Below are 8,692 nucleotides of genomic sequence, written 5' to 3' on the forward strand. Positions count from 1 at the left end.
GAAAAGGTCTATCAAAGTATATCAAGTGTATCCAAAGTCTTAAAATACAATAGCAAAAGGTCCTATTTATAGAAAACTAGTAGCCTATGGTTACAGAAATTGGTAATTAATGCAGAAATCTTCTTTCGGGCCCACTTGGTGTGTGCTTGAGCTGAGCATTGAAGCTTCCATGTGTAGAGACTTTTCTTGGAGTTAAACACCAGCTTTTGTGCCAGTTTGGGCGTTTAACTCCAGCTTTTGTGCCAGTTTTGGAGTTAAACGCCAGAATTCTTGAGCTGACTTGGAACGCCTGTTTAGGCCATCAAATCGCGAGCAAAGTATAAACTATTATATATTGCTGGAAAGCCCAGAATATCTACTTTCCAACGCAATTGAGAGTGCGCCAATTGGGCTTCTGTAGCTCCAGAAAATCCACTTTGAGTGCAGGGAGGTCAGAATCCAACAGCATCTGTCGTCCTTTTTCCGCCTCTGAATAAGATTTTTGCTCAAGTCCCTCAATTTCAGCCAGAAAATACCTGAAATCACAGAAAAACATACAAACTCATAGTAAAGTCCAGAAGAGTGATTTTTAAATAAAAACTAATAAAAATATAATAAAAACTAATTAAAATATACTAAAAACATACTAAAAACAATGCCAAAAAGCGTATAAATTATCCGCTCATCACAACACCAAACTTAAATTATTGCTTGTCCCCAAGCAACTAAAAATCAAATAGGATAAAAAGAAGAGAATGTACAATGAATTCCAAAAACATCTATGAAGATCAGTATTAATTAGATGAGCGGGGCTTTTAGTTTTTTGCTTCTGAACAGTTTTGGCATCTCACTTTATCCCTTGAAGTTCAGAATGATTGGCATCTATAGGAACTCATAATCCAGATAGTGTTATTGATTCTCCTAGTTAAGTATGTTGATTCTTGAACACAGCTACTTTATGAGTCTTGGCCGTGGCCCTAAGCACTTTGTTTTCCAGTATTACCACCGGATACATAAATGCCACAGACACATAACTGGGTGAACCTTTTTAGATTGTGACTTAGCTTTGCTAGAGTCCCCAATTAGAGGTGTCCAGGGTTCTTAAGCACACTCTTCTTTTTGCTTTGGACCTCGACTTTAACCGCTCAGTCTCAAGTTTTCACTTGACACCTTCACGCCACAAGCACATGGTTAAGGACAGCTTGGTTTAGCCGCTTAGGCCATAATTTTATTCCTGTGGGCCCTCCTATCCACTGATGCTCAAAGCCTTGGATCCTTTTTATCACCCTTGCCTTTTGGTTTAAAGGGGTATTGGCTTTTTCTGCTTGCTTTTCTTTTTTTTTTTGCAAGCTTTTCACTGCTTTTTCTTGCTTCAAGAATCAATTTTATGATTTTTCAAATTATCAGATAACATTTCTCCTTTTCCTTTCATTCTTTCAAGAGCCAACAATTTTAACATTCATAAACAATCAAATTCAAAAATATGCACTGTTCAAGCATTCATTCAGAAAGACAATAGTATTGCCGCCACATCAAAATAATTAAACTGTTTTAAAATTTGAAATTCATGCACTTCTTTTTCTTTTTCAATTAAAAACATTTTTCATTTAAGAAAGGTGATGGATTCATTTTCATAGCTTTAAGGCATAGACACTAATGATCATGTAATAAAGACACAAACATAGATAAACATAAAGCATAATTTTCGAAAAACAGGAAAATAAAGAACAAGGAAGTTAAAGAACGGGTCCACCTTAGTGATGGCGGCTTGTTCTTCCTCTTGAAGATCTTATGGAGTGCTTGAGCTCCTCAATGTCTCTTCCTTGCCTTTGTTCCTCCTCTCTCATGATTCTTTGATCTTCTCTAATTTCATGGAGGAGGATGGAATGCTCTTGGTGCTCCACCCTTAGTTGTCCCATGTTGGAACTTAATTCTCCTAGGGAGGTGTTGATTTGCTCCCAATAGTTTTGTGGAGGAAGATGCATCACTTGAGGTATCTCAGGGATTTCATGATGAGGAGTTTCCTCATGCTCTTGATGAGGTTCTCTTGTTTTCTCCATCATTTTCTTAGTGATGGGTTTGTCCTCATCAATGAGAATGTCTCCCTCTATGTCAAATTCCAACCGAATTGCAAAGGTGACAAATGAGATGAGGGAAGGCTAACCTTGCCAAAGGAGAGGACTTGTCCGCCACCTTGTAGAGTTCTTGGGATATAATCTCATGAACTTCCACTTCCTCTCCAATCATGATGCTATGTATCATGATAGCCCGATCTATAGTAGCTTCGGACCGGTTGCTAGTGGGAATGATTGAGCGTTGGATGAACTCCAACCATCCCCTAGCCACGGGCTTGAGGTCATGCCTTCTTAGTTGAACCGGCTTCCCTCTTGAATCTATCTTCCATTGAGCGCCCTCTTCATATATGTCCATGAGGACTTGGTCCAACCTTTGATCAAAGTTGACCCTTCTAGTGTATGGGTGTGCATCTCCTTGCATCATGGGCAAGTTGAATGCCAACCTTACATTTTCCGGACTAAAATCTAAGTATTTCCCCCGGACCATTGTAAGCCAATTCTTAGGGTCCGGGTTCACACTTTGATCATGGTTCTTGGTGATCCATGCATTGGTATAGAACTCTTGAACCATTAAGATTCTGACTTGTTGAATGGGGTTGGTGAGAACTTCCCAACCTCTTCTTCGGATCTCATGTTGGATCTCCAGATATTCACCCTTTTTGAGCTTAAAAGGGACCTCGGGGATTACCTTCTTCTTGGCCACAACTTCATAGAAGTGGTCTTGATGCACCCTTGAGAGGAATCTCTCCATCTCCCATGACTCGGAGGTGGAAGCTTTTGCCTTCCCTTTCCTCTTTCTAGAGGTTTCTCCGGCCTTTGGTGCTATTAATGGTTATGGAAAAACAAAAAAAAGCTTTAGCTTTTGCCACACCAAACTTAGAAGGTTGCTCGTCCTCGAGCAAAAGAAGAAAGAAGAGAGTAAAAGAAGAAAAAATAGAGGAGATGGAGGGTGCTTTGTGTTTCGGCCAAGGGGAATAGGTAGTGTGTATGTTGTCTGAAAATGAAGGAGTGAAGATGGGTTTATATAGTAGTGGAGAGGGGGGTATGGTTCGGCCATTATGGGTGGGTGTGGGTGGGAAAGTGGTTTGAATTTGAATAGTGAGGTAGGTGGGATTTTATGAAAGATGGATGTGAGTGGTGAAGAGAATGGTGGGATTTGATAGATTAGGGGTTTTTGGGGAAGAGGTATTGAGGTGATTGGTGAATGGGTGAAGAAGAGATAGAGAGATGAGGTAGGTGGGGATCCTGTGGGGTCCACAGATCCTGAGATGTCAAGAATTTCTCATCCCTGCACCATGTGGCGTGCAAAACGCCCCTTTGCTGTCAATCCTGGCGTTAAACGCCAGGCTGCTGTCCATTTCTGGCGTTTAACGCCAGCTTCTTGCCCATTCTTGGCGTTAAACGCCAGTCTGGTGCCCTTTTCTGGCATTAAACGCCCAGAATGGTGCCAGACTGGGCGTTTAACGCCCATTCTGCTACCTTTACTGGCTTTTAAACGCCAGTAACTATCTCCTCCAGGGTGTTCTATTTTTCATTCTGTTTTTCACTTTGTTTTTGCTTTTTTCAATTGTTTTTGTGACTTCACATGATCATCAACCTACAGAAAACATAAAATAACAATAGAAAATAGAAATTTAACATAGATAAGTAAAAATTGGGTTGCCTCCCAACAAGCGCTTCTTTAATGTCAATAGCTTGACAGTGGCTCTCATGGAGCCTCATAGATGTTCAGAGCAATGTTGGAACCTCCCAACACCAAACTTAGAGTTTGAGTGTGGGGGTTCAACACCAAACTTAAAGTTTGGTTGTGGCCTCCCAACACCAAACTTAGAGTTTGACTGTGGGGGCTCTGTTTGACTCTGCATTGAGAGAATCTCTTCATGCTTCCTCTCCATGGTGACAGAGGGATATCCTTGAGCTTTAAACACAAGGGAGTCTTCATTCACTTGAATGATCAATTCTCCTCTGTCAACATCAATCACAGCTTTTGCTGTGGCTAGGAAGGGTCTGCCAAGGATGATGGATTCATCCGCGCACTTCCTATTTTCTAGGATTATGAAATCAGCAGGGATGTAATGGTCTTCAACCTTTACCAAGACATCCTCTACAAGTCCATAAGCCTGTTTCTTTGAATTGTCTGCCATCTCCAGTGAGATTCTTGCAGCTTGTACCTCAATGATCCCTAGCTTCTCCATTACAGAGAGAGGCATAAGGTTTATGCTTGACCCTAGGTCACACAGAGCCTTCTCAAAAGGTCATGGTGCCTATGGTACAAGAGATTGAGAACTTTCCAGGGTCCTGTCTCTTTTGAGGTAATCTCTGCCTAGTCAAGTCATCCAGTTCTTTGATGAGTAATGGGGGTTCATTCTCCCAAGTCTCATTACCAAATAACTTGGCATTTAGCTTCATGATTGCTCCAAGGTACTTAGCAGCTTACTCTTCAGTGACATCTTCATCCTCTTCATAGGAAGAATACTCATCAGAGCTTATGAAAGGCAGAAGTAAATTCAATGGAATCTCTATGGTCTCAGAATGAGCTTCAGATTCCCATGGTTCCTCATTAGGGAACTCCATGGAGGTCAGTGGGCGTCCATTGAGGTCTTCTTCAGTGGGAATCACTGCCTCTTCCTCCTCTCCATGTTTGGCCATGTGAGATGTGGTTATGGCCTTGCACTCTCTTTTTGGATTATCTTCTGTATTGCTTGGGAGAGTGCTAGGAGGGAGTTTAGTAATTTTCTTACTCAGCTGACCCAATTGTGCCTCCAAATTTCTAATGGAGGACCTTGTTTCAGTCATGAAACTTTGAGTGGTTTTGATTAGATCAGAGACAACAGTTGCTAATTCAGAATGGCTCTGCTTAGAATTCTCTGTCTGTTGCTGAGAAGATGATGGAAAAGGCTTGCTATTGCTAAACCTGTTTCTTCCACCATTATTGTTGTTGAAACCTTGTTGAGGTCTCTGTTGATCCTTCCATGAGAGATTTGGATGATTTTTCCATGAAGGATTATAGGTGTTTCCATGGGGTTCTCCCATATAATTCACCTCTTCCATTGCTGGGTTCTCAGGATCATAAGCTTCTTCTTCAGAGGAAGCTTCCTTAGTACTGCCTGGTGCAGCTTACATTCCAGACAGACTCTGAGAAATCATATTGACTTGTTGAGTCAATATTTTATTCTGAGCTAATATGGCATTCAGAGTATCAATCTCAAGAACTCCTTTCTTCTGATTTGTCCCATTATTCACAGGATTCCTTTCAGAAGTGTACATGAATTGGTTATTTGCAACCATTTTAATGAGTTCTTGAGCTTCTGCAGGCGTCTTCTTCAGATGAAGAGATCCTCCAGCAGAGCTATCCAATGACATCTTGGATAGTTCAGACAGACCATCATAGAAGATTCCTATGATGCTCCATTATGAAAGCATGTCAGAAGGGCACCTTCTGATCAATTGCTTGTATCTCTTCCAAGCTTCATAGAGGGACTCACCATCCTTCTGTCTAATGGTTTGGACTTCCACTCTAAGCTTACTCAATTTTTGAGGTGGAAAGAACTTTGCCAAGAAGGCATTGACTAGCTTTTCTCAAAAGTTCAGGCTTTCCTTAGGTTGTGAATCTAACCATGTTCTAGCTCTGTCTCTTACAGCAAAAGGAAAGAGCATAAGTCTGTAGACCTCAGGGTCAACCCCATTGGTCTTGACAGTGTCACAGATTTGCAAGAATTCAGCTAAGAACTGATGAGGATCTTCCAATGGAAGTCCATGAAACTTGCAATTCTATTGCATTAGAGAAACTAATTGAGGCTTAATCTCAAAGTTGTTTGCTCCAATGGCAGGGATTGAGATGCTTCTCCCATAGAAATCAGGAGTAGGTGCAGTAAAGTTACCAAGCACCTTCCTTGCATTGTTAGCATTGTTGTTGTTTTCGGCTGCCATGGTTTCTTCTTCTTTGAAGAGCTCTGTTAGGCCCTCTAGAGAGAATTGTTCTTTAGCTTCTTTCTCTTCAAGGTCCTTTCAGGTTCAGGATCAGCTTCAACAAGTATGCCTTTATCTTTGTTCCTGCTCATATGAAAGAGAAGAGAACAAGAAAGTAGGAAATCCTCTATGTCATAGTATAGAGATTCCTTGAGGTGTCAGAGGAAAAGAAGAATAGAAGGAGGAGGTAGACGGAGGAGAATTCGAACATATAAAGAAGGAGGGAGTTCGAATTGTACCTTGAGGAGGAGTCTTAGTCCCTTAAATAGAAGGATGTGAGAAGAGGGAAAGAATTTTCGAGAATTTATTAAAATATTTTAAAAAGAAATTTGAAAATTTGATTGAGATTTTCGAAAACTAAGATTGGGAAAGAAATAAAGTGATTTTTGAAAAAGATTTTAAAATTAGAAAAAGATTTGATTGAAAAAATTAATTTTGAAAAAGATGTGATTGAAAAGATATGTTTGAAAAGATATGATTGAAAATCAATTTAGAAAAAGAAAATTTTTAAAATTAAAGTTGATTACTTGACTATCAAGAAATTAAAAGATATGATTTTAAAATTTAAAGTTTGATCCCTTCTTAATAGGCAAGTAACAACTTGAAAATTTTGAAGTAAATCTTTAATTGAAGCAAGGATTTTTGAAAATATTAAAAATAAATATAAAATGGAAAGAAATTAATTTTGAAAGAGATATGATTGAAAAGATATGATTTGAAAAAGATTTGATTTTGAAAAAATATGAAAACTTGAAAAAAATGTGAATTAAAAACAAAATCTTTCCTCTAGTGTCATCCTGGCATTAAACGCCCAAAACTCTACCTTTTTGGGCGTTAAACGCCCAGCCAGGTGCCCTGGCTGGCGTTTAAACGCCAGTTTTCCTTCTTCACTGGGCGTTTTGAACGCCCAGCTTTTTCTGTTTGATTCCTCTGCTGAATGTTCTGAATCTTCAATTTTCTGTATTATTGACTTGAAAAGACACAATTTTGAAAATATTTTTTTGAATTTTTAATGATGAGGAACAATAAAAATGCAACTAAGATCAAATAAACAATGCATGCAAGACACCAAAATTAAATATTTTCATATAAGAGACACTAACAACTTGAGAATGCATATGAGAAATAACAAAACACACAAAACAAGAGAATTTAAAGATCAGAGCAATGAAATCATCAAGAACAACCTGAAGATTAATGAAGAACATAATGCAAGTATTCGAAAAATGCAAGAATAAAAACATGCAATTGACACCAAACTTAAAATTAGACAATAGACTCAAACAAGAAACATAAAATATTTTTGGTTTTATGATTTTAAAATTTTTTTGTATTTTTTTTCGAAAATTATATAAAAAAAAGAAAATAAAGAGAATCAAAACTTTTAATACGAATTCCAGGAATCATGCAATGTTAGTCTAAAGATTCAGTCTAAAAAGATTAGACATGTTTGGCCAAGCTTCAGCAGGACATTACATTCAATAGCTAAATTGATGAGAATCAATCAGTTTTTGTGATGGTGGGAACATCACCTTGAAACTCTAGAATTCATTCTTAAAAATTCTGAAAAGTACCTAATCTAAGCAACAAGATGAACCGTCAGTTGTCCAAACTCGAACAATCCCCGGCAACGGCGCCAAAAACTTGGTGCACGAAATTGTGATCATCAACAATGGCGCCAAAGGACTTGGTGCTCTCAAACGTGAATCACACTTTGTCACAATTCCGCACAACTAACCAGCAAGTGCACTGGGTCGTCCAAGTAATAAACCTTACGTGAGTAAGGGTCGATCCGACGGAGATTGTCGGCTTGAAGCAAGCTATGGTCATCTTGTAAATCTCAGTCAGGCGGATTCAAATGGTTATGGAGTTTAAGGTGATGAAAATAAACATAAAATAAAGATAGAGATACTTATGTAATTCATTGGTGGATTTCAGATAAGCGTATGAAGATGCTTTGTTCCCCTTGAACCTCTGCTTTCCTATTGCCTTCTTCCAATCATTCATACTCCTTTCCATGGCAAGCTTTATGTTGGGCATCACCATTGTCAATGGCTACTTCCCGTCCTCTCAGTGAAAATGGTCCTGATGCTCTATCACAACATCGGCTAATCAGCTGTCGGTTCTCGATCATGTCAGAATAGGATACATTGATCCTTTTGCATCTGTCACACGCCCCACAATCGCGAGTTTGAAGCTCGTCACAGTCATCCCTTCCCAGATCCTACTCAGAATACCACAGACAAGGTTTAGACTTTCCGGATCTCAGGAATGGCCGCCAATAATTCTAGCCTATACCACGAAGGTTCCAATCTTAGATTAGAAACCCAAGAGATATGCATTCAACCCATTGCTAGTAGAACAGAGGTGGTTGTCAGGCACATGTTCATAGGTGAGAATGATGATGAGTGTCACGGATTATCACATTCATCAAGTTGAAGAACAAATGAATATCTTGGAGAAGAAATAGACTTGAGTTGAATAGAAAAACAATAGTACCTATATTAATTCATGAAGAACAGCAGAGCTCCACACCTTAATCTATGGTGTGTAAAAACTCCACCGTTAAGAATACATAAGAGCAAAGTCTAGGCATGGCCGTGAGGCCAGCCTCTAAACATGAAAAGGTCTATCAAAGTATATCAAGTGTATCCAAAGTCTTAAAATAC

General features: G+C 39.1%; 1 non-coding gene across 1 annotated transcript; it reads left to right on the plus strand.

The window, feature by feature from the left end:
- Positions 1-5,471: 5,471 nt before the first annotated feature.
- On the plus strand, positions 5,472-5,579 carry LOC148576051 (small nucleolar RNA R71). The gene has a single exon (XR_015904360.1). It is a non-coding gene; the product is annotated as a small nucleolar RNA R71 (small nucleolar RNA).
- The last annotated feature ends 3,113 nt before the right edge of the window (positions 5,580-8,692 follow it).

This window comes from Arachis ipaensis, chromosome B1 (genome assembly GCF_059453495.1).
Source record: "Arachis ipaensis isolate K30076 ecotype BB chromosome B1, ASM5945349v1, whole genome shotgun sequence".
NCBI classification, from domain to species: domain Eukaryota; kingdom Viridiplantae; phylum Streptophyta; class Magnoliopsida; order Fabales; family Fabaceae; genus Arachis; species Arachis ipaensis.